Consider the following 25,023-nt stretch of genomic DNA (forward strand, 5'->3'; position numbering starts at 1 on the left):
GATTCGATACGATAAATGTTATACTACATGTGATCAAATTTGACCCGGACTGCATAAACTACATTTTACAAATTTTGGTTTTTTCAGTTTCGACTCATTTTTGAAGCGCATCAGAAGTTTCGCTACGACAAATGTTGTACCACATGTGATCAAAATTGACCCGGACTGCATTAACTTTATTTTGCAAAATTTTTTTCGTTTTCGACTCATTTTTGAAGCGTATCAGAAGTTTCACTAGGATAAATGTTATGTCACATGTGATCAAATTTGACCCGGACTACATAAACTACATTTTACAAATTTTGTTTTTTTTTAGTTTCGACTCATTTTTGAAGCGCATTAGAAGTTTCTCTGCGACAAATGTTGTACCACATGTGATCAAATTTGCCCCGGACTGCATCAACTACATTTTACAAATTTTGTTTTTTTTTTCGGTTTCGACTCGTTTTTTGAAGCGCTATTCGCTGGATTTTTGAACAGTTTCGACGTTATATGCATAAAATCACATCTCGTCACCAGTAAAGATGCGTTTGAGGAATGTAGGATTCTCAGCAACGTTGTGATTATCGCTTTGCGACCACTACTCGAAGTCGATTTTGCAAAGAATGCAGATTTTTTGGTACAAGCGTCTACCTTCATACCCAAAACCTTAACCAAAATGTGTTGAGGCGATCCGTAAAAGATGTTAAGATCCTCTGCTATCTCTTCGATGCCAACACGACAGTTTTGAAGTACTGTGTCCTTAACCTTTTCGATGTTATCGTCATTAACAGAGGATGATAGAAAACTCGCATGAGGCAAGTTATCGAAGACTTCTCGACCTTCACTGAATGCTCTGCGCAACTCGAATACTTGTGTTCGTAGCTAAGAAGACTCCGCAAAATTGAACATTTTCAACAACTCTGTGTTCAATTTTTTCATGGTAAAAATTTGTGTGGTAACACTTATTAACATATGGAGCTCAAACTTCACACGAACATAAAAAATTTTGTTCCAATCTATGGAAAATTTTGTTCAGTCAAAGCTAGTCTAGAAATGTCTTTACTCACTAGAAATCACATTAAAATACTTCGCCATCAGACTAAATGGATGTCCGGTCATAACTGAATCGTCGGTAACTGCAAAGCCAATGAGTCCGCCAAAGGAGCATTCTCTGACTCCGCTCACATCGGAATGTGTACCAGTTGGATCTCCATTCTCATCTTGCGTTCTAGCACTGTACCAATGGACCTCACGTGCGAACTCAAAATTCGTCGTGCGGTAATCGTAGCGGTTTTTACTGGACATTGTCCCATAGGCACGCGGTAAGGCTAAACATCTTGTCGGACGTAAGTTGGCAAGGTTGTTTTTAAGAGTGCAAGGTGGAAGCATTCAAACACTTTCTCCTCCATTGTAAGACTGAGGTTGAAAACTCACGGTAGTCACATCTTAAAAAAACTAAGGGACCAGTTTCGGCTATAAACTGGCATTAGTCGTTTCAACAAAGTTATGATAGGTTGTATGATGAATCATAGGAGGTGTTTTAGGTACCCCAACGTACAGGCGGTTGTCCGATGAGATTTTTAACCTAGCCTAAGCTAACCAGTTTGCGCCGGCAGTTTAAGACGACTAGTCCGAGTCAAATTTGATCATGGTCAAAAATCAGGTTTCATTTCAATATGAGTAGACTTTATTTCATAAATTTAATCTTCTGTAAATTTATAAATGTTAGATTACGATATTTGGCATTCAATGTGAGCATACATAAGTACATACAATGTATTGTCTCTCTAGCAAATAAAATATTTTAATCGCCAAGCAGCATGGCATTACTTCGAACAACTGCATTTACTTACATACATATATGTACTTGTGTTCTAAGAAAATTACATAATCAGCAAAACTTAGTATTAGACAAGTAAGTATGTACATATATGAACAAATCATACTTGCATACATACATCAGCAAGCATATAGGGTGTGCACAACTGCGGCCGACCGACTTGCCGGCCGACTTGCAATAAAAACTAAATAAAAAGATCAGAATGCGAGAACATCACTTAGTGCACAACAACAACGAACGAAGATGGCAATCTTTACAGCAAATCCACCAGAGATGTGTGTGCTGAGTAGACAACGCCAACAACGCCAACAACAGCAACAAGGCAAATGTGCAATAAAAACTCGTTCAAAAAATGCGAAGACTCGTAATAAAGTTGCGACATGTTGAACAGCATTTGTAAACAAGTTTATAATTCAACTGATAACACAATTGCAAAATAAGTAGCTCAAAGATAGCTGCACATACATACATACATACATACATGTATGTGCATTAAATGTGTCAGTATGTAAGTATATGTAAGCATTTCATATACGTACGTACGTACATACATATGTATGCCTGAGTGCAGTATGTGCAACTTACACAGCCGCCACCAGACATAATTAAAAGCAATAAAAAAAAATAAAATAAAATAAAAAATTATTTAAATGAGGCGCGTCAACTCGTTCGAAACTAATAACAACAACAGCAATTAAATTTAACGGTCGCCGCTGTAGCAACAACAATCTACAGGCAACGCATACTTAGTTTTGAAAGCTAAGGCGCATTTTTGTTAGTAAATATACATATTTCGATTTTGAAATATGCACACATATATGTATATACAATATAATATATATATACATATAAATGTATGTACAAACGAGAAAAACGATAAGGGCTATCAGTGCACGTGAATAAAAAAATGTTGCTCCCAAACTGCAAGATTTCAAAGTTGCAGCATTTAAAGATAAAGATTGTTCTAATTATGGTTTTGAGAGCCAAAACTCCTCACTTATAGTCGTTCACTCTTAAAAAACAATGGACGCCTACTGGCAAGCTGATACGATACGAAAAATGTTCATATAAAAATATCTCTTCGGAGAGGGTTGGAGTCTAGTGATAATCTTTTTGTGTAGCGTCAAATCAAATTAGATTTCAAACTTGGATTTGATATTTAAATCAGCTTAACAAGCTGAGTCAGTTTAGCCTTATCCGTCTGACTGTCCATATACTTATGTCTGTATGTATGTAATTACACGTTATTTTCTTTTTAAAGATCTGGACGTATGTCGAAACCATTGATATCATAAGGAACCAAATCTGGTGAATACAGTGGTTGATCGATGGTATTCATTGCGCATTGATCACAATCGTACTCTTCTTGAGAAAAATTCGGCTTTATCGGGGCGAGTCAAGCAAAAACGCGTTTCATAACCAAAATATCCACCAAAATCATTCGAACGAACTCTCGCTTGAGATGTCAAGCTCTCTTGCAACCACTCCAATATTTGCCTGACGATTTTCTAGCACCATGTCTTTCCTCTTTTTAATATTTTCATCAGTTGAAGAGGTCGAAGATTGTCCAGAACGAGGCATGTCTTGAACGATCTCTTGACCTTTGAAAGTTTTGTACCACAATTTGTATATGCTCCCCTTTTAAGTCATTCCTTAAAAAAATCCCATGCAAAATTTTATTAAAATTATTATTGTTGTAAAAAATATAGATTTAAACACTGTTTACAAATATGTATGTATACTTAATTCTATGTAAATAGTATATGTTGTTCTACCTTGTACTTATGTATATACTTCAGACATTTTTGTATTAAAATATTCAGTGTTGCCTCGTATTTGCTTTTGACCCCATTACTTATGTCAACAACAAGCAAGCGCCACAGCACGACAACAACAGTAACAGCAGCAAAGTATGCACCCACACAGTGATGTTTATACAGCACCTTACAAACAACACGAGTATACTTGTAAGGCGGCTACTGCGGCTAGCTTCCCTGCATTAGTGCATCAAAAAGGTCTCACATGAGCCTACACATAATTTTAATGTATTATATGTACATATGTACATACTAATACAAATACTTACACATGTTGCGTATACGTACACTAGGATGGATCCTAAAACTTTACTTTATGCTGCTCTTTTAGACAAATCGCACTTGACCAAGACACAAATGTTGAGATGAAAATTTAAGAAATAAATACTGTCTGAACCAATTTGACCCATCTGACAAGAAAACTAAATATCTTGACGTATTTTTATACAAATCTTTAATATATTCAAGCTAATCTACTTTTCTCACGTTATTCGAATTTTCATAAAGCCCTTCAAATTAGTTTCACAGCCAATACAAGCATGCCAACGCTTGTAATAAATCTCTGTGAGGATGGTGTTCAGTGCCTTTAATGCATTGCGATTTCTTCGGTTACGACGTCATTTATATAAAACCTAGTCTGGTGATAGGTAGTGAGGGGCTCGATGAATATAGGAGCCTCAGCTACGTTATTAAGTATCTCTTTTGCGACCTTTACTCGACGCCGTTTTTGCAAGAGACTCAGATCTTTTGGTAGCATTGGTATGCTTCATGCCCAAAGCATTAAACCAAAACATTAACCATAATATCTTGAATCAATAAAAAAAAAGTTTTTGAGATCCTTTGATAATGGCTTTGTAATGCCAAATATACGATTTTTTGCAAGCGCTGTTTCTTTAACTTTTCCAATGTTATCGTCATTATTTCGTTAAAAGAGGTAAGTGAACGACTCGCATGCGACAAGTTCTCGACAACTTCACGATCTTCACTGAATGCTTCGTGCCATTCAAATAATTTTGTTTGTGATTCTCCAAAACACTTTTTGAATAGTTTCAACGACTCTGTAGCCGTGATTTCAAAGGAAACACAAAAACTCAAGCAAATTCGTTGTCATATTTTTCTCAATAATAAAAATCAAAACTTTCGCGTCGTAAGCAAACTGCTGTCAAACATAAAATAATTGAAATAATGACAGATGGAAATCAAAAGTCACACGAACATAAAACAGATTGTACCAATTTAAGCAAAAAAATTAAAATAAAAACAAAAATCAATCCGGGTCAAATTTGATCAGATGGCTTAACATTATTTTCATTGGTTTAACAATACTCCTATAAAAAAAAATTTGTCGAAGCCCAATTTAAATGGATCAATCCGGTTCAAATTTGATCAGCTGGTATAACATTATTTTCATCAGTTTAAAAATACTCTTAAAAAAATTGTCGGTTCAAATTTGATCAGATGCTGCAACTGTTGTCTGTTTAAAAATACTCCTATTTCCCGGAAAATCCGTGAAAATTATAAATTTCTTAATATTAATTCGTTCACCATCGTTTATTATTATAAAAAGCTTACTTTTAATGAATTCAATATATTTTATGCCACCCTAATGCAATTAATGCATTCGCCACGTTGTTTGTTGTTATTGTATGCATATTACAATCGTAGTGCATTCGCTGCCAAGCACAGCCGTTTGTTTATCTAGCTGTTATTTTTTCTTCGTTTTACACTCGTGGATGCCAATGTATGTATATATGTACATATGTAAAGATGTACATTAGGGTGATTCAAAAAAATTTTTTATTTTTTTTTCAATTGATACTCGCAAAAATAGGTTCCTAGACACCTCTAAGAAAGCCTCTCCAAATATGAGATTTTAATTGTAACGGGAAGGTCCTCCGCCTAACGGTTTTCTATTTTTTCTTATTATCAGATAGAAAAATTTATATCTCGCTTCCAACTACTTGAAAAAATATCTTGTTAATTAGGTTTTGTAGGAAATTGAATGCTCTAAAATATGGTCTCTTATGATTTTTTCGTAAACCCAACCGTTTTAAAAGATATTAACAGTTAAAATTTGATGATTTTTGGGAAAATTTTTTATTTCTTAATAATTTTATAACTCAATGAAAAAAAATTATTACGAATAGGTTTTTGGAGAGGCTAACTTAGAGGTGCTTAGGAACCTATTTTTCAGAGTACCAAACGAAAAAAAAATTTATTTTTTTTGATCCACCCTAATATGCACTGATTTTTGACGATGAATATCTCGTAAACGCTTAACTTTATCGAAAAATTACAGTAGACCAATTTTATAGAGCAGTAAATTTCCTACAAAACTATGAGTTTCATCATTCATAATAATTTTTTTTCAGTGAGTTATAAAATTAATAAGAAATAAAGAATTTTTCCAAAAATAGTCAAATTTCAACCGTTAATATCTTTTAAACGGTTGGGTTTACGAAAAAATCTTAAGAGACCATATTTTAGAGCATTCAATACTACAAAACCTAATTAACAAGATATTTTTTTCAAGTAGTTGGAAGCGAGATATAAATTTTTCTATCTGATAAGAAAAAATAGAAACCGTTAGGCGGAGGACCTTCCCGTTACAATTAAAATCTCATATTTGGAGAGGCTTTCTTAGAGGTGTCTAGGAACCTATTTTTGCGAGTACCAATTGAAAAAAAAAAAAAAAAATTTTTTTGAATCACCCTAATGTACATGTATGTACATATATACATAGGAGTATAGCTGAGTGCCGGTGTATTTTGCAATCATTATTTTCAGTTTCGTTTTCATTCGGAATTTCATTTCCATTTCATTTGGCATTTTTGATAAAACACATACGACACAACAACAACTACATACCATGAATAAACGGCAACCAACAGCGACTATTACAACAACAAAACGAAAAACAAAATGCAAACATTTATTTGTATGCATTTGTGTTGTTGTTGTGTAGTGAATTGATTTTGCCGCGATTGCTGCTGTAGCTGTTGCTGACGGCGATGGCATTGATCTGCAATGTTGCCGCTGATATAGACATTGCAATAGCAACAACAAGACTAACAAATTATTCAACAACTGTGCAACAAATCAACTGTCGTGTTGCATCCATTGATGAATGTGAATGCCGTTGCAAAGAGAAAAAATGAAAAAAATTGCCAATAAAAAAACAAAAACAAAAGGCAAATAAGTGTTTGAATAGCAAATCGAAACAGTGTGGCATGAATAAATGGAACTTAAACATTTTTTTGGAAGAAGTTTTTATACATATGTGATTATACATACTTATATCGATAAAATGATCTCATTGAAAATTAAAAAAAAAAAATTAAAAAAAAAAATCAAAAATTTAAAACTCATTTTATTCATTTATTTTGCTATTAAAAATATCTAAATTATCAAAATATTTCCAATTCCTCTTTGAGAAGCTAAAGCTCATTGCGCTGCGCCAGGAAGCTTAAATGAAAACCTTTCTACACACGTGCCTGCTAATATTTACAGTATGTGGCTAATACAAATTGTATATGGTTTACTGTTCATTATTAGCATCGCGTTGGCATACCGACTCGTATAAAATATGTATTAAGCAAACAACACCAAAAAGCAACCTTATGAGACTGGTGTTTGGCTATGCTTAAGGCGTTTGATGGCGCTACGACAAGCTGGTGTTGGCGTCGTGATGGTCAATCGCTGGCATAGCCAATGAAAATAGTTGTACTAGTTATGTTGTTGTATTTGTTGCTAACGTCGTCGCCATTCAGTTAATTTCACTTTCACTAATTATGTCATACGGCGATGACGATGCATGCCAGCTAGCACACTAGTGTTATTTGCGCATGCGCACAAATATTTATAAATTAGTATGTAGTTATTTTTACAGTTACTTATATTTTGAAGTATAATCGTAGCATACAACTCGATATTTTGATTATTTGAATTTATTTGTTTCGTAGTCTTAACTGCTGTAGGAGAGTAAGGATGTGTTAAGAACCTTTATAAGTGACCTGGTCTACGAAAAGGGAGCTAACGTGCGAAGACTAGTTTTCTGGGAAACAGCTGTTAAAAATAAACAACTCGTTTCGTCGTTTTGATTTTGACACCTAAGCCCCCTTTCCGTAGACCAGGTCACATATACCCTTACTAACTCCTATGGCTGGCAAATTTTATGATTTCTTGGCTTTTGAGTAGTACTACCGATATGTAATATCTTGAAAACTATTAGTTTTTAGGAAACTGACTTTTCATCGACTAGTTCGTGCTTTGGCATATTAACTATACACTAAAAAGAGGGTGATAATTAGCTATATCCCCGCAAAACTAATAGGGCTGTGTAATCTAACGTTGAGCAATACCAAAAGCTCCGTCAACATCGGGAGGACCTCGCCGAGCCGTTCGATACTAAACGAGGTTTCGGACAAGGCGACTCTCTATCGTGCTACTTCTTCAATTTACTCCTGGAGAAAATAATTCGTGCTGAAGATCTGAATAGAGAAGGTACAATCTTCTATAAGAGTATAAAGCTGCTATGCTGATGTATGCCGATGTTATTGATGTCATTGGCCTCAACAACCGCGCCGTTAGTTCTACTTTCTCCAGACTGGATAAGTAAGCAAAGCAAATGAGTCTGGTAGTGAACGAGGGCAAGACGAAATATCTTCTGTCATCATACAAACAGTCGCCACATTCGCAACTTGGCTCCCACATCACTGTTGACAACAATCGTTGTGATTTACGTGAGTACCTGCCGCGACGGCCTAACCACACGGTGCTTTCTTTGAGGCAATTAGATCAATACAATGCGTTGATCAGCGCCCCAAACTATAAATGCATTTTACACGTATTTTTGATTCCAATCGGTTTAGGTGGATAGGGACACCTTTACCACCTTGTTCGGGTACGAGACCGATCTAAAACTTCTGCCGTACTTTGCCTTTAGGTTTCAACCACAGCCACCATGAATCTCCACAAAGGGCTAAACGCAATGAACAGATTGGTGTAAACTCTAAGGGCTAACTGCTGCTCCTGGTACCAGGTTAAAGGCTCTGGCAAAACCTTGTAGCTTTTGCTACTACCAGTTAAACGCCCACATCTCAATGACTGGTTACATATTAGAAATTTCATATAAAGTCTATAATATCATTCCAAGCTGAGTATTATAACACTATTTCTAATATAGACTATGCTGACATTTCAAGGCAAGCCCAGAAAGAAGGATATAGTGCATATGGATTTAGTCGCCTCTTATGACAGGCATACTTTACCACGGTTAAATTCTAAATTTTACATGCAGGGGGTGGTCACTGTTAACAGTCATAACTTCCAGGTCATAGGCTCACACCGCCTTTCTTGTGAACAGCTACCTAACCAAGGCCGACATCCCAATGCTTCCACAGCCGCTCTATATGGCTGTGTATTGTAATACATTTTTTTTTTAACTTTACATTACCACAGTGTTTTCAAATTATAAACGACTTATGGTTTAAATATCCAAAACTGAAAAGCACTTTCTTAAATTACTTTTCGTTTGACTGCCTTTAAAAGTACTTTGCATGGTTTTTTGTAGCGTAATGAAAATGAAAGCAATTTGCCTTGCCTACTGGCACCTTCCCGTTATGTTGCTTAAGCATTAAGCAGCAAACTCCTTTTCTTTACAATTTTGAGCTCGGTATGTGCCAGCACTATTTACATACACACATATAGTACATAAGTACCATATGTAGCACATAAAATTGCTGCGCTGAAAAGGGTGCATTATGAAAAATGTTGGCCTAGTCACAAAGTAGCATAAATGTGTCAACGCTCTCATAGGTATGTATATGCCAATATTATGCATTTCAACCCCTAAATGAGCTTTAAAGCATTTAAAAAGTAATGATTCATGTAACTGGAACAGGTAATTTTTGCTTAAAGCGATGAGCGGATCGGGTTTCTGACTATAATGTAACGCTTCCTGGCACAATTCGTTGAGCTTGATAAATATAACGTGCGAAAAGGCACGTTGGGAAGGCAATATTCTAAATAAAAATTTGTTTTTTAAATTTACATATGTACATATATATTTATAAGTATGTATATAGTCGACTGAAAGGCTGATATCATTCTCTTGAAAAAGTATATTGAAAGTGTAATTATTGTGAAATATTGATATGTGAAATTGTTTCAATTATATGAACGTGCCATAATTCTGTAATGTAAATTTGTGATTTTGAGTTAAACAATTATTTTTCACCAAAAATATGGTGTGTAAATTTTATATACCTTAAAAAATATTTGTATGTATTTCCCAAACTAAAAACTGGGGAAGATAATGCTGTAAACGACAATTTTTGTTAAAGTAAAAAAATATTTGTATTTTAACCGCAACTAATTCTTCAAAACATTTTTTTTATTTTTTGGCTGTTTACGTTAATATTTTTGGCTTTCATTAAACGTTCTCAAGAAAATTTGTTAATCCCAATTATTGTTGCTAAGCTTTTTGCTGCGAAGTCATATACATATGTAAGTTGGCCTCTTGCCAACAGGCGCTACTTCGGACTGAGTAGACAATTGAGAAGTAAAGTCCCTCGACGAAGAAAAACCAAACTCTATAAGTCACTCCATATTCCCGTCTTGCTATTTGGTGCAAAGGCTTGGACGATGACAATAACTGATAAGTCGACGTTGCGAGTTTTCGAGAGAAAAGTTCTGCGAAAGATTTATGGTCCTTTGCGCGTTGGTCACGGCGAATGTCGCATTCGATGGAACGATGAGTTGTATGGGATATACGACGACATTGACATACTCGTAGCTCAGAGAATTAAAAGACAGCGGCTACGTTGGCTAGATCATGTTGTCCGAATGGAATAAAACACTCCAGCTCTGAAAGTATTCGACGCAGTACCCGCCGGGGGAAGCAGAGGAAGAGGAAGACCTCCACTCCGTTGGAAGAACCAAGTGGAGAAGGACCTGGCTTCGCTTGGAATATCCAATTGGCGCCACGTAGCGAAAAGAAGAAACAACTGGCGCGCTGTTGCTCACTCGGCTATAATCGCGTAAGCAGTGTCTACGCCAGTAAAGAAGAAGAAGAAGCTAATAAGTACACACATATATAATATTATCTCTATAAATGACAAATATCAGCCGATATTTAGAACCAGTTGTATATTTATAGTTGAATTCCAACAGCTAATTGAACACAAAGGTCCCTTAAAGCGATTAAAATGCAATATTTACTTTTAGAAATGTGTCTACCAACAATGAAATTGATTAAAATTATACTTACGCTGACTTTGTTTACAAATATGCATGTGAAAATTAAGCCTTAAAACGTTTAGCATTTTTATAGTGCATTTATTACTTAATGGTCACAAAGTGCATGCATACACGCGCGCAACGCTTTGCTTATAAACGTGTAGATATATACATACATACATATATACGTAGGTATATATCTATATATGAGTATAAACACATCTGCACATTTTTATACTTACTCTTTGAACAACTAACTAGCTGCAAGTGAGCTGCTGTAACTCAACTAAAGACGCTTTGTTAATGCGAAAATGCACTCTCTGCTCAGCTGGCTCTTCTAGTAGCACTGAATAAGTTTGCAACGCTCGCCAAAACTCACAGCGTGCACTAAGCAAGCAAATAGCGAAAAACGGCAGAGGGTAATATCTACCTATGCAAAAGCATATACAGACAATATGCAAGTATATACCACTAAATATGTGAGTGTATATGTTTGCAAAGTGCATGCGCACGAGCACATGCTCTTAAAAAGCTGTTCGCCGCAGTGCAGTTTGGCGGAGTGGCAGCGGCGGTGTGCATGCTTGTGTGCAAACCAGCTGCAATTGAGAGTGAAATGAAAATGAAATTGAGGCTGCGCTGCGAATGAGGAGGCGCGTCTAGCAATGCAGGCGACTGGCGACGGCACTTGCTAGCGCATGAGTGGGTTGGTGGGGGCGTATACGTGATATTTGAAGTGCGGTTTATTTTTTTGGTTTTTTGTTTTTGATTGAGTGTAAAAGTGAATTGCATGCGGTGCATGAGAAGGCGGTTAGACTTAATTTTTTTGTATTAAGGCTCATATACATATGCACATTTATTGATATATATGTACATACATATATATATTATTTACGCCAAGCAGTCAACAATTTATAACAATTAACGCTACCGATTTTTTTTTTTTGTCTGCAAGCTAGCTGCTGTGTAAAAAATAATAAGAAGTTAGCTGCTATTTCAACCACCGCCAACAGCCGCATGACTTTGCAAATGCAAGCTCTTTGCCCAACTTCGACACTCTCCCTCTCATTATGCACTCGCTATGCAATATATGTGCATACATACACATACACACATACATATGCTATGTTTATTTTGCTCACAACTTCCATTATTCGCATGCTCCGCATGGCAAAGAGCACCACCGCTGGCAAGTGTCGCATTGCAGTTGCACCCCTGCTCCTGTTTGTCAATATTGCTTTGCGCACACATATTTATATAGCTACAAACACTCATACTTATGTACAAAAAAGCACACACCCGTATATATAAAAAAGGCACACACACACATATATGTGCCTGCATTGCATGTGCAGTCAAATGCATATGGTTGGGTGTGCGTGCGCTTGTGTTTGTGCCGCGTCGTGTGAGTGACCTATCTCAATGCAATTGCATGTGTCGTTTGCCATTTTTAAGTTGTTCTCATTTATCTTCGCTTAAATTGACGCAGGCAGGCCAAGCAGCCAGCCGGGCACACAGTTTCTGTTGCTGCTGCATTTTATTGTCGTACAGTGTGTGAGTAACCCTGATCGGTGTTGTTGCTGTTACTGTTACTGTTGTTGTTGTTGCTAGTGGTCATATTGCATGTGAAGTGGTTTTATTATCGTCAGACAACTATTTGATTTATTTGCACATAATTTATTATTCAACTTCGAAGTTTGAAAATTAAAACGGCGCGCCGCACAGACACACGTACACACATACAATGTATGTATATATTGTAACTGTAGCATATAAAGCAGTTTAACTTTCAGTTTTATCGGAAATTTGATGCATGAAAATACGATTCTTTTAATTTCATTTTTTTATGAGATTGTGGACCCACAGCATGCAATTAAAATTATTAAAAATACATATCAGCTATTGCAATTGTCTAAATTATAGGATTATTGGAATTTTTTTGTAATCCTATACTTTTTTAGTTCTTTCAAAATTTGTCTTATGGCCAGGATGCCCTTTGAAATACCCAGAAAAAAAGTATTAAATAAAAAAAATAATAAAGCAAGCTGTGGAAGTGCATGTTAACCGTTATGATACAGAGTTAAAAGTGTGAAAATAAGATATGTATGTGTCATGAGCATTGAATCAAAGCGTTCAAAGTGTTTATATGGCAAAGTGGAGTGTAAAATTCTCGCCAATTAAAATAGAAAAGTAGTTGTAAATATTAGACAGTTCAATAAGATTGTCAAATTGTCAAAATAAAAAAAAAATAATACAATTATTTAAATAGACGATATAAGATATAAAAATCAATCAATTTTTTAATCTAGTCGGAATATAATATCGTAAACTCTCATGCTTGACTGAGTTAAGGGTTTCCTCGGGTAAAAAACAGCCTTTTTTAAATAAAAATTTTCTCATATAAAAAATTAAATATTTGATTATAAGTTTTTATAATTACAAACATACACTATTAACAAAGAATATCTGAAATTTTTGGAAACAAATATTTTAAACTCGGCCATTGCGACGCCATTTTCGGTGACCTCTCGGAAAAAAGATGCGCCCGCGTTGGCAGTATAACTCCTTACAGGAAAAGTGAAAAAATGCGTGTTTTAGTTAAAACCTTAACTTAGAACTTGGACGAAGGAAGAAAAATTGAAAATTGTATTTTTGCAGATATTTTTTCAAAAAATGAAAATTTCAGTGAAAAATTAGCGACATTTTTTTTTTTTCAAATAGTTGTAAACGAAAAAAGTGCTTCATCTCAGTCTTTAAGAATTATATCACAAAGACCTGTATAAAAATTCATGAAAATCGGTTGAAAAAAAAAATCAATAGATATCTTAGTTCTCGAGAAATCTTTCCAACCGACTTCAAAAGCACATGTTCGAGAAAAACGAGTTTAAACACGGCGCACTTAGTATATCTAGCCTCGAGCGCATAAGTTCCTAAGGCTGTATCTCCGAAACTATTACTCAGATCAACTTGAAAATTTAGGACAATATTCTAGAAGCGTTGTATCATAGAATTTAATTAGACAATAAAAAATCGATGTTTTGAAACCCATACACCCATGCAACCCCTTAAGATATAAAAATCAATAGATATCTTAAACTAGTCACTCTAGAACTCTCATGATTGACTAAATTAAGAAATAAGACCAGCATAATAATTTCAAAAAATTTAAATTTTTTTACTTAAAGTATTCTTTATGGTCCTAAAATCACCAGCCAATTAATATAATTATGATAAATTCCAACTGCTATAACTTCTTACAACACTCATTTTTCAAATCGGAAAACGATGGTACCGTTGATGTTGGTGTTGTAGCGTAAAAACTGTGTCAAGTTGACAGACCTTGGCCGTATTAAAAATCCGAGTCCGTTCCGGTTACGTAGATCCGACTGTCGTGGTACTCGAAACCTATAGTATTATTTTGAAATTTTGACTGTACCTTCTATCTAGTAAACTACGGAAGCATTTTTTCGTATTATTGCAATTTTTTCATAAATAATTTATTGCTCATTTCTCCACCAAAAATTTATATCTTTTAAAAATCGCGCCATTTTGCGAAAAGTCATTTTTCTGTTGATAAATTTTAATTTTTCTTTACTTTCTGAAACTACAAGCTTCTACCATTTTCCATAGGCCATCGAAGTCCTCTAAAAAATATGTTTATAAACAATTCCTCACTTCTAGCAGAGTTTCAGAAGGAAATATTTTTTATATCAACTTTTGATAAGACTTTAAAGTTATATATTCGATTTCTTTTTCCTTACTTCCAAAATAAATTTTCAAGCTAGGGACTTTTTCAAGTCTTTAGACTGATCCAGCACCCTTAAGTGGTTGTCTACAAATATAAGCCCATTACCACCTATTCAGTATGAGGAAAACGAAACCTGGACTAAATATTTCGATTTGGATTATAATAACATATTTTTTAGAAAGAAAATTTTGCATCCTCAAGGAAATAGGGTTTAATATACATACTAGAATCAAAATATTTTGGAATTCAAAATGTTTGTGGTTAAGCTCCCTCATTTTCAAAAAACCTCGCTAAAAATATATTGTATCGAGGTTATGCATTAACATAATTTCGTTATGATATCCTTTTTTAAAGCTTATGGTATTCACTAAGAGTAATAGTTTGAAGCTAAAAAGAGAATCCGATAATCTCTTCATTAAAGGTCGTGTATATACAGGGCTACAATATCGACTAGTATTACCTTTCTAATACAACAGAGGTATCAGGAGATCACAATAATTGAGAGTTCTCTTAACTCCAAATACAACGCTTTCTAACTCACTTGGGACTAAAGTAAGCCAATAGTGACTTAAGTGCTGCCAAAGGCTGGAAGGCGTTCTTGTAAGGCCAAAACAACTTCACAAAATTTCAGATAGGATCACTATAGCTTATATGATCATTCAAAGTGAATCCCTTGTATAAAAAACTTTTTGATTAGACAAGATATTTTTACAAAATTTGGCATGGATAGCTGTCAGAGACATTGGTGTAATCTTCAAAGAAAGATTGGACCGCTATAGCATTAACTGTCATACAAACTGACCGATCAAAGCAGGTCCTTGTAGGAAAGATCTATACGACAAAATTAGTATCTTCACGAAATTTGGCCCAGTTTATTGCCAAAAAAAGCGAACAAACAATAATTTAATTATAGAAAACGCTTCAATTGCAAAAAAAACAAGTTATATTTATTTTCAGAAATTTTATATTTATTGTTTATAGCAAAATAGACCTAAGCGGGTGCATATATATCTATACATAAATACAAATATACAAATGCGCCAATATATTTTCTTTAATTCAGTTTGTTTTTTTGTTGCGTTACACTAGCGCTTGCAAGTCATGCACTCCTTTTTGGCTCAAGGCCTTTGATAATTTTGTATCGCAATTGCGCAAAAGCGCACCGCACATACACACGCACGCCGGCATGGCAACACGCAAGCAGATATAAATGACCGACTTGCAGTTGCATATACTAGTAGATATATCATACACAAGTATATATAACAGTATATATATATTTATATATACATACATACTTACATACATGGGCGCAACCGTAATAGATAGTCAATGCTTGCACACTGCGAGGGCGGTGGCAGAGCATGGAAAACAAAACCGTTTTCATATCGACGCGCTTTTAGGCCCGACTATGCGAATAATTGCAGCGTTTGGAAATGCATGCAATGCACCAGCATATACTAAACAATACATATGTACATATGTATGTAGAAAATAATATTTAATAAAAAGTCTATATTTGCGAATATTGAAGTCAATAAATATAGACATTGCTGCTGCCGTTGCTGTTCCAACAATAGAGACTGCAATCAACAATCAGCCGATACCGACATAATGAAATTGCGTGAGCGGTGTTCCCGTATAGGCCGCTTTTGTTTAATCAAAATGTGTCTGAATCGCTGCATACAAGCATAATTTACACATGTGTGGCAGCATATGTGTGTGTGTTTATATAAATTTATTTCGGATTCACGCACATCTGTAATTGTTAGCAATTTATTTTTTAATATTTGCAATGATGTTAAGGTCGCACTGCACCAATTACATATTGAGAAATATGCAAGCTGATTATAAGTTTCAGTTATAAAGGGTGATAAATTTCGAGATTCCCGACTTTTTTAAAGAAAAAACACAGAAACTTCAAAACTAATGGTGAATATGTTTGTTATCATTGGAAAGAATGTTATTTGGCATTTATTTTTTGAAGATTACTTCTTTTAATTGTTGGCCGCGGCTGGATCTCAGATGATCCATCCGTTGGGTTCAGTTATCGATGACTCTTTCGAGCATTTCATCTGGTCACTGGCGAATGACACGCGTGATGTTTTGCTTCAAGGCTTGAATAGAAACGGGATTGTGCGCATAGACTTTAGACTTTACATATCCCCACAGGAAAAGATCTATAGTGTGACATCACGCGGTCTTGGTGCCAATCGACCAACCCAAAACGTGAAATTATCTGCTCACCGAAGTGTTTTCTCAATAAATGGTGCCATATGTGGGAAGTGGCGTCGTCTTGTTGAAACCAAACGTCGCCGAGATTGAAACAAGTACCTTCACTTGGATCACCCGTTAGCTATAAAAGTTATAAAATAGCTATATAGTATTCTCAATATTTTATATTCTAGGCTTTACTCCACTTAGAAGAAGCGACATTTAAAAGACAATTGCTCTTAAGACTCTTCTTTATTGGTTATAGTCGAGTCCTTTCATTTACATGGCGAGTTCCAAAACCCTGCCTTTAATCGAATGTTTTTGGGCTACCCAGAGCATACTTGGTCAAAGACCGGAAGTCGTGGGCTGTCCGAGCCATATGCAAAAGAATCATTTCTGGCCACTCCAAAGTGAATAGCGATTCCCTCATTTGGGTGAGCTTTTACACACGGCTCCATCCTCCAATTTATTAAGTACTTCGTTCTTATTTATCTAAGCTAAGCATCGAAAACAAAAAAGAGAAGAAAAAACGCCATATATACATATATACGAGTATGTATATATATTCATAGCGTCGCCCACGTTTCCTTCTGGGTGTTACAAAATTCGTTGCCAACTTAATAAATTATGTTTAGAAATACAATTTATATTTGAGCAATGACTTTTTCAGCCTAAACTCACAAATCTAACCCATGTTCACTTCTCGATTTGGAGATTTGGCTTCTTGGCCCAAATGAGCTGAAGGGCTATTGCCCTGTTATGGACGGTATGTCTTTCCCGGCACCTCTACCAGCCTGGCTCCGTGGTATACTTCGGTACCAGCCGATATCTGTGCATGTCGGTAGCGGACCCGTATTGCTAGATGACATTTCTAGCGCCATGTTTTTCAGCACAGCTTATATCCATTCCCATTGTGAATTTTTACGGTTGGCATCTCTCTCATCCAGCCCACCAGTGATAATGCGGTTCTGGGCCACATCAGCAAATAATTTAGCGGATGTCACTTTTGTCTACGGCCTCTTGGACGACGACTTCAACGCACCTCTATCTTTTGGCTGCCGCTGGTGGTGGTTCAAGCTTAAAGTTGGATAGAAACATGATCGCCAATCATTGGACTATTAGAACTCAGTTGTAAGCTCCATATTAATTGGCGGTTGTAGCTACTAGCTTCTCAGAAGGTAGGCAGCACGACGCACCTTCTTGTCTTTTCTCGTTGGATCATCGACCTTAAAAATAGAGCATTCCCTAGCAGACCCTCTCCGCTATGTAGCCATACTTTGGCAATAGAGTTTGATTCCGGATGCTGCTGTTGTTGTTGCCTTTCTGAAAATAAACTCCTTTAATTTTTTTATATTCTTGTCTTAATTTTTTCAGTTCATATACTGTACCCAAGAGTGTAGTTGAAAGAATGTGGGCTTGGTCACAGCCACCGCTTTGCAAATAATGCTATATTTTTACGAAGGGGATCAGGTATCTGTAAGCTCAGTTCGAGACCTGGCTATTTAAGGTCCCTACGAGTGGTGTTAACTTTATTCTAGTTCTTCTCGGGAGTAAAACTCCCGATCTGAATACTGGCTATAGAGGAGTACGAATACAAGTATATAGATAAAAAGTCTGACCTTAGCTAGATATCTTCCAACTGCAACAGGAGCTAACTGCTACCAGCCCGTCCCTGTTGATATAATAAAGTCTCCTATCCACAGAATCTACAGGCTCAAATTTATGTATATATCCGTTGATCTTCAAATATTTTTCCTTGACTGCTTTCTCCTTTCCTCTTCAAAGCGGTTTCGTGATTAAAGAAGTATGATTATTTTAAGAAGGGAACAGGCAGTTACAAAATATTCGCAAAACCACGAGATGACCAAACGTACATATGTAATACTCGTAAAGAATCATATAAATATATCATTTATATACATAGCCATATATACATCATGCCTCATATGTATATGTAAATGTCTTTAACAATTTGTGTAAGTTCTCATACTCCAACGAATTAAAAGCGGAAGAAGGCACAAAGAACGAAGACAGAACATGACCCAGTTTTGTCGGAATATGCGGCTGGCTGTTGCTTTATAATCGCATTATTGCTTAATTGTCGGACGCACTCGTAACCCCACAACCCAACAGCGCAGCGCAACGACAACTGGAAAACAACTCACTCGACAACAGCGTGAATTGAAAATGCAAATGTGGGCAGGCAAGAGAATGCAGGCATAAAGCGCTACATATTTAAATGTATTATATGCTCAATATAGATGTATTTACATAAATATGTTCTTATATAAACATATGTACATATGTATATGTGCTTTTAAGCTTATAGGATTTACTCCTTACTCTCTTTTATGACATTCGACAGACTGTTAGAGTTATGTAAATATTTTATGTGAATGTAAAATGCATAACTAAATATATGAAAATGTTTATAAAAAATGTAAAAAACTTTTTTCAATAAAAAATAAAAAAAAAAATCATGCAAAATTGAATACAAATATTTAAAAAATATATTTTTTTTATTAATATTTTTTTTTTAATAAAAAAAATACCGTTTTCCTCTATTTTTCAGAACCGCAATTTCGCATTGATGGCGTGTTGAACATAATCTCATAAAAAAACAACAAAAACTACACACACATAAATATATATCTACTTACAACAGAAACTCCATACTACTTCACGACGCCTGCATTTAGTTGAACTAAACTAAAAATAAACTTACCCAAGGAAAACCGACGGAAACACGCAAAACGGAAAAAGGTGAGTAATGAGTCATTTTTCAAAAACATTTTTTTTTATTTCTTACACTTTTCTATTTATATTGTTTCTTGTGGTATTACAATATATACGTACATATATGTATATATGTACTCGTGTGTCTGCCGGACAGTTTATTAAAAATGCATAACTCCAATTCGTAGCAGCAAGCACGTGCATATTCCGATATGTGTTTGTGTGTGTGTCGCTACATTATTGCAATTCAAAACACACTTGCAAGTTTACAGTTATTACAATAAGTATGCATACATACATACGAACTGACAACAAACTTGCTTATCGTTTAAAAACCCATTCATTATTCATTGATTTGTATTCAGACTTAAAGTTTTAATTATGATTTTTGGAAATGCACACACTCTTACATATGTTTTGACGTAAGCGCATACAATATTCGGTGCGTGTTTAGCGCACTACATGCATGCATGCGTGCGCCGGACATATCCAAAAAAGTATGAAATTTCGTGGAAACTTATTAAATGTCACGCAATTCCTTTCAAACATTAGTGTAACGCATTGCATATTAAAATTAACCAACAATTAAAAAATTTCGAAGACAAGCAATGCATTTAAAGTTAGATCGTAAAGTACATAGGCGCATATGTAGTGTTGTATGTATTAAATATAGTACATATGACACCAATTTTTTGATAGTAGGAGCAAGCATCGAAAACCGGACTGCGGAACTTTAATCCGCTAAACCTAACCTACTCCCATCTCATGTCTCACCTACGGTACCACTGGACTACGTATTACTTCATGAGAGAGAAGACACTTAAGTATCCTCTATTTTACGAACTGACCAGTGGCGGGTTCAAAGGGGGGAAATAACTGTTTCTGCATCCGCCTCTGGGGCTGACTGATTCCTAATCTGTTGTAAATGTCTCAATCTTACCATATTCATATATGGATTCCCCGCAAACTCCGAAAACCAGCCAGCTTGCAACGGGAATTTTCCGACTAAAATCGAACTATTCGAAAAAACCTGAGCTTTATACCAATGTCTTGAAAGTAAGCTTGGAAAGAGAACATACTTACGTCGCGAATCAATATTTTCTATTTGAAACCATAAAAGAAATCCATCAACATATAAATTGAACAAAATTTGACAAATGAGATAAATAGATCCAAACAATGTATTCAAATATATTCGTTGCCCAAGTGCGAGCATTTTTCGTGGTCACTTGTAAGTCTGAAGAGTCATTTTATTTGATAAATAATTCGAAATAATGTACTTTACTAATCGGCAAGTCATTTTGAAAAATTTTGCTTTCGGTTAGTACCGCAACCTAACTCCTGGAGGATCACCGAAAAAGGCTGATGAGGGAGATTTTTTTACTTAAAATTACTTGAAATCCAAAAACGCCAAAAAGTAAAGGTTGATCCATTTCGAGGTTGCCTAATTTTTTAAGGAAGAAACACAAAAACCTCAAACTTAATGAGGAATAATTATCATCCTTCGAAAGAACTCACATTTATTATCTTTTTCAAATGTTGGCCGCGGCTACGTCTCAGTTGGTTCATCCGTTGAGTACAATTTTCGATGACTCGTTCAAATATTTCGACTAGTAACTGGCAATGACACACGTAATGTTTTGCTCCAAGGACTGAATCGAAGCGTGATGGTCCGCATAGACTTTAGACTTTACATATCTCCACAGGAAAAAGTCTAACGGTGTGATATCACACGATCTAAGTAGCCTATCGACCGGCAAAAAACGTAAAATTATCTTCCTACCGAAGTGTTCTCTCAATAAATGCAATGATTGAGACGTGACACATCAAACCACGCCAAACCGTGATTTTTTCTTGGTCCCAAATGCGGATATTTTGCTTGTTTACATACCCATTGAGCCAGAAATGGAACTTGTCAAGAGCACATAGAGCGAAGAGAAGTCGCTTGGGAAGGTCGAGCGGCTTCAGTTTTTGCATAAGCTGTATTTTGTAAGCTTTCAATTTAAGATCTCGATGTAAAATGCCGGATCGACTCGCCACGGTTTCGTGTACGCTCTCAGCAGCTGTAATATTTTCTTCACTGCGTACTGGACGTAGTCTATTCAGTCGAATATTATCCAATAATGAATGAATTAAACGATTTGTCAAATGTTCTGATGTAAGTCTTTCCATGATGAAATGCCAAACATTACAGAGCAAGAATAACATGACAGTTTGACATGACTCACGTCAGATCTTAAAAAACAAGACTATTGAAAAATGTACCTCTACCCCGAATGGATCACCCATTATAACAGTTTATGTAAAGAAAATTAGTACATTTATTCCATATATAAAATGATGGTAACCCTAGGTGTCTCAGTTATTAATATTGTTGCTCAAATACTTAGAGTTAGTAAGCCGAATTTTCAATTATTTTTTCGCAAAAAACCTTTTTTATTCATCAGCGAAGTGTATTGTTCAAGTTAGTATACCCTTGCTTTACTACTTTTATATTAATGATTTTTCTACTTTGCAAAGTATGTATTTCTGATAACTTCTAGTTACTGATATAACCACAAGATCTTCCAACGATCCATTTTCAATCTTTTCCATACCCTTGGAATCTTTTCAACTTCATAGCTTTAAAAGTTTTACTCAGCAATAAATCTGTCTCAATATTTACAGCACTAAATTTCGAAAATATTTATTTAAATACATATGCTATGTACATATATTTTTATTAATAGCGACCTAGATCTCGGCACACAGGCTTAAAGGCGTTCAATTAAAACATAAATTCATACAATTAAAATACATTCGTTGCAAGCTGTAGCAAGCAATTCTATCTTGACATTATCTTTACACCATCACAAGTTAAGAAATCTCATAAAAATAGTATTGCTATGATTTATAGAATATTGTTACACCACATAATTGGGTTATTTAATGCACGCGCATCCTTCTAGGTCATTGTTTCTGTGTCAATAAAGACACGAAGCTTTACAGATTCCGATTATTTTCATATTTTAAGTCGAACAAACAATATAGGCTTATTCTGGGTTATTTAGATCAAAATCTTTCTGAGCTTTCTATAGTTAAACGGATTTTTTTCTTACCACCGTAATTAAAAATGTTGATTATTTTTTGAAACAATCTTTGATCGTCGTATTCACTTTTGAATTCCTCAAGTTATATAATTTCGTATGACCCGAAACTATAAACGCCCAAAGTTTTATTGTTACGAAAACTTTTTTATTTCTCTTTATTTTTGTAAAGCCACACGCATGCAAATTACTATCATTATTTCTACCCACATGTTTTGTCAAAAACGAAGTCAAAACAAACAAGACATGTGGGGTAATAAATTTTCAAATGTACATACTGCGCATTATTATATGTGGTACACTTGACTTCTGAAGTGTTTTTCAAATTATATTTGCGAATGGTACTATGCTCATTTCATTTTTTTACATGCAGTACATAATTTATTTTACTGATACACAGAGAAATATTGCTTGAAAATATATATTTGTGGAGAAAACTTATTTTTTGTGAAATAAATTTCAAAATCTGTGGGTTACAAGCAGAACTTTATCTGCCTTATCTACGTCTTTTCGACATTTTCATATAAAATTTGTAAATTTTTTGTTTAAATATTATAATTTATATATGCACCAAAAATACCCAGCGATTATTGAAGAAAGAGGAACTAATTACTCCGTAGGTCTAGATTTTCAACGATATTTTTATGGGCCAACAGTTTCAGTGCACACGGAACTTAACGCACGGCACACAAAGTTTACTATAAGACCACCTCCGCCGAAATACTTCTTCTAAAAACGGTTTAGAAATGCTGGACAATCTTTCCAGTCGATTTATTTCAAATATTAAATGAAAGAATATTTATCCACCACTTTAAAATTTCCTGAAGACAATTTGATTGGCGCAATCTTGAGACTTGTGAATCGAAGAAACAAATTCATACTCGTACATTACATAATTTATTGAAACTGTCATAAGTCATCATTTGAAAAAACATTCTTTCGGATTTATTTTTTGAAGATTATCTCTTTCAAATGTTGGCCGCGGCTACGTCTCAGATGGTCCATCCATTGAGTCCAAATGACTCCATAAAACACTGATAACTAGCGAATGGCACACCGACTTTGAAGATCCCAACAGAAAAAAGTCCAACGGCGTGATGTCACGCTTGATTTTGGTGGCCAATCGGCCAGGCCAAAACATGAAATTATCTGCTCACCGAAGTGTTCCCTCAATGAATCCATCGATTGATGCGATGTGTGAGAAGTGGCGCTGTCTTGTTAACATCAAATATCGCCAAGATCCCGAACTTCAATTACAGGCATCAAATAATCGGTTATCAAGGTGCGATAAAGATCGCTAATGACGGTTACGTTCTCACGGGCATCAGTTTTAAAGAAATAGGAACCGACGATTCCACCGGCCCACAACCCACATAAACCGTTTTTTTTCTGGATGAAACGGCTGCTCTTGAATCTTCTCAGAATACTCTTCTTCCCAAAAGCGACAATTTTGTTTATTTACATACTCATAAGCCAAAAATGGCTCTCATCACTGAACAAAATTATGCTCGAAAACGTCGAATCTTTTTGGATCATTTCAAGAACCCATAGAGAAGCGATGTCGTTTGGAAAAGTCGAGCGGTGTATTTTGCAGGCTTTCAATTTAAGATCTCGCTGTAAAGTACGCCAAGTCGTTCCATACGTTAGTCCGAGTTACTGCGAACGGCGCTGAATCAACTCTCCGGTCTTCGCGTACACTCTCAGCTATGGCTGCTATATTTTCTTTACTTCGTGCTTGATGTGGTTCATTCGGTCGAATATTACCCAATAATGAATGCTGAGTCTCAAAATGGGTGATGGTGTTGCGAATATAACGCTCAGTAGGCCTATTATGTTGGCCATAATTTGAGCGAAGCACATTCTTTACAGAACGTGAATTTTCGTAATAAAGTCGAACGATTTGTAAACGTTGTTCAGGCTTAAGTCTCTCCATGATGAAACTGAACAAAATTAACATGACAGCTCGACATGACTCTGTAGAAAAAAATCTGTTGAAAAAAGTATTTCTACTTGAATCACCCGTTATATCCAATCATCAAACCATCAGCACTCCAATTTCAGAATGACATCAGCGGCAACTATTTATTAAACTTAAAAATATTTATAGAAGTAATTATCACATAAATGTGCCAACGAACAAAAGAATTATTTCTCTGCACGCAGCCACGCGGATTTGCTAAGGACCACAGTGAGCATTGAACACGAAATCAAGGTGGGCGTATAAAAGAAGTTGCTGAATAGCAGTTGTTATTGCCACCGATGTGGTCGCATTTTGGCAATATTTACCGACATACTTAAACGTATGTGAATATGTATGTATTTTTGGATATACTACGGTACACAAACTTTCTTGGGTTCATTGCT

At 35.4% G+C, this 25,023-nt stretch overlaps 1 protein-coding gene across 4 annotated transcripts in view; it reads left to right on the forward strand.

Annotated features, from left to right (window-relative positions):
- The window catches only part of LOC105232895 (solute carrier organic anion transporter family member 74D), a 110,549-nt gene that overhangs the window by 58,977 nt on the left and 26,549 nt on the right, over positions 1–25,023 (forward strand). For all 4 annotated transcript variants that reach the window (XM_049459401.1, XM_049459400.1, XM_049459402.1 and 1 more), the window contains exon 5: positions 19,410–19,600. The gene's annotated coding sequence lies outside the window, so the exon portion shown is untranslated. The remainder of the gene's footprint in view (positions 1–19,409; positions 19,601–25,023) is intronic.

The sequence above is a fragment of the Bactrocera dorsalis genome, chromosome 5, assembly GCF_023373825.1.
Source record: "Bactrocera dorsalis isolate Fly_Bdor chromosome 5, ASM2337382v1, whole genome shotgun sequence".
Taxonomy (NCBI): Eukaryota; Metazoa; Arthropoda; class Insecta; order Diptera; family Tephritidae; genus Bactrocera; species Bactrocera dorsalis.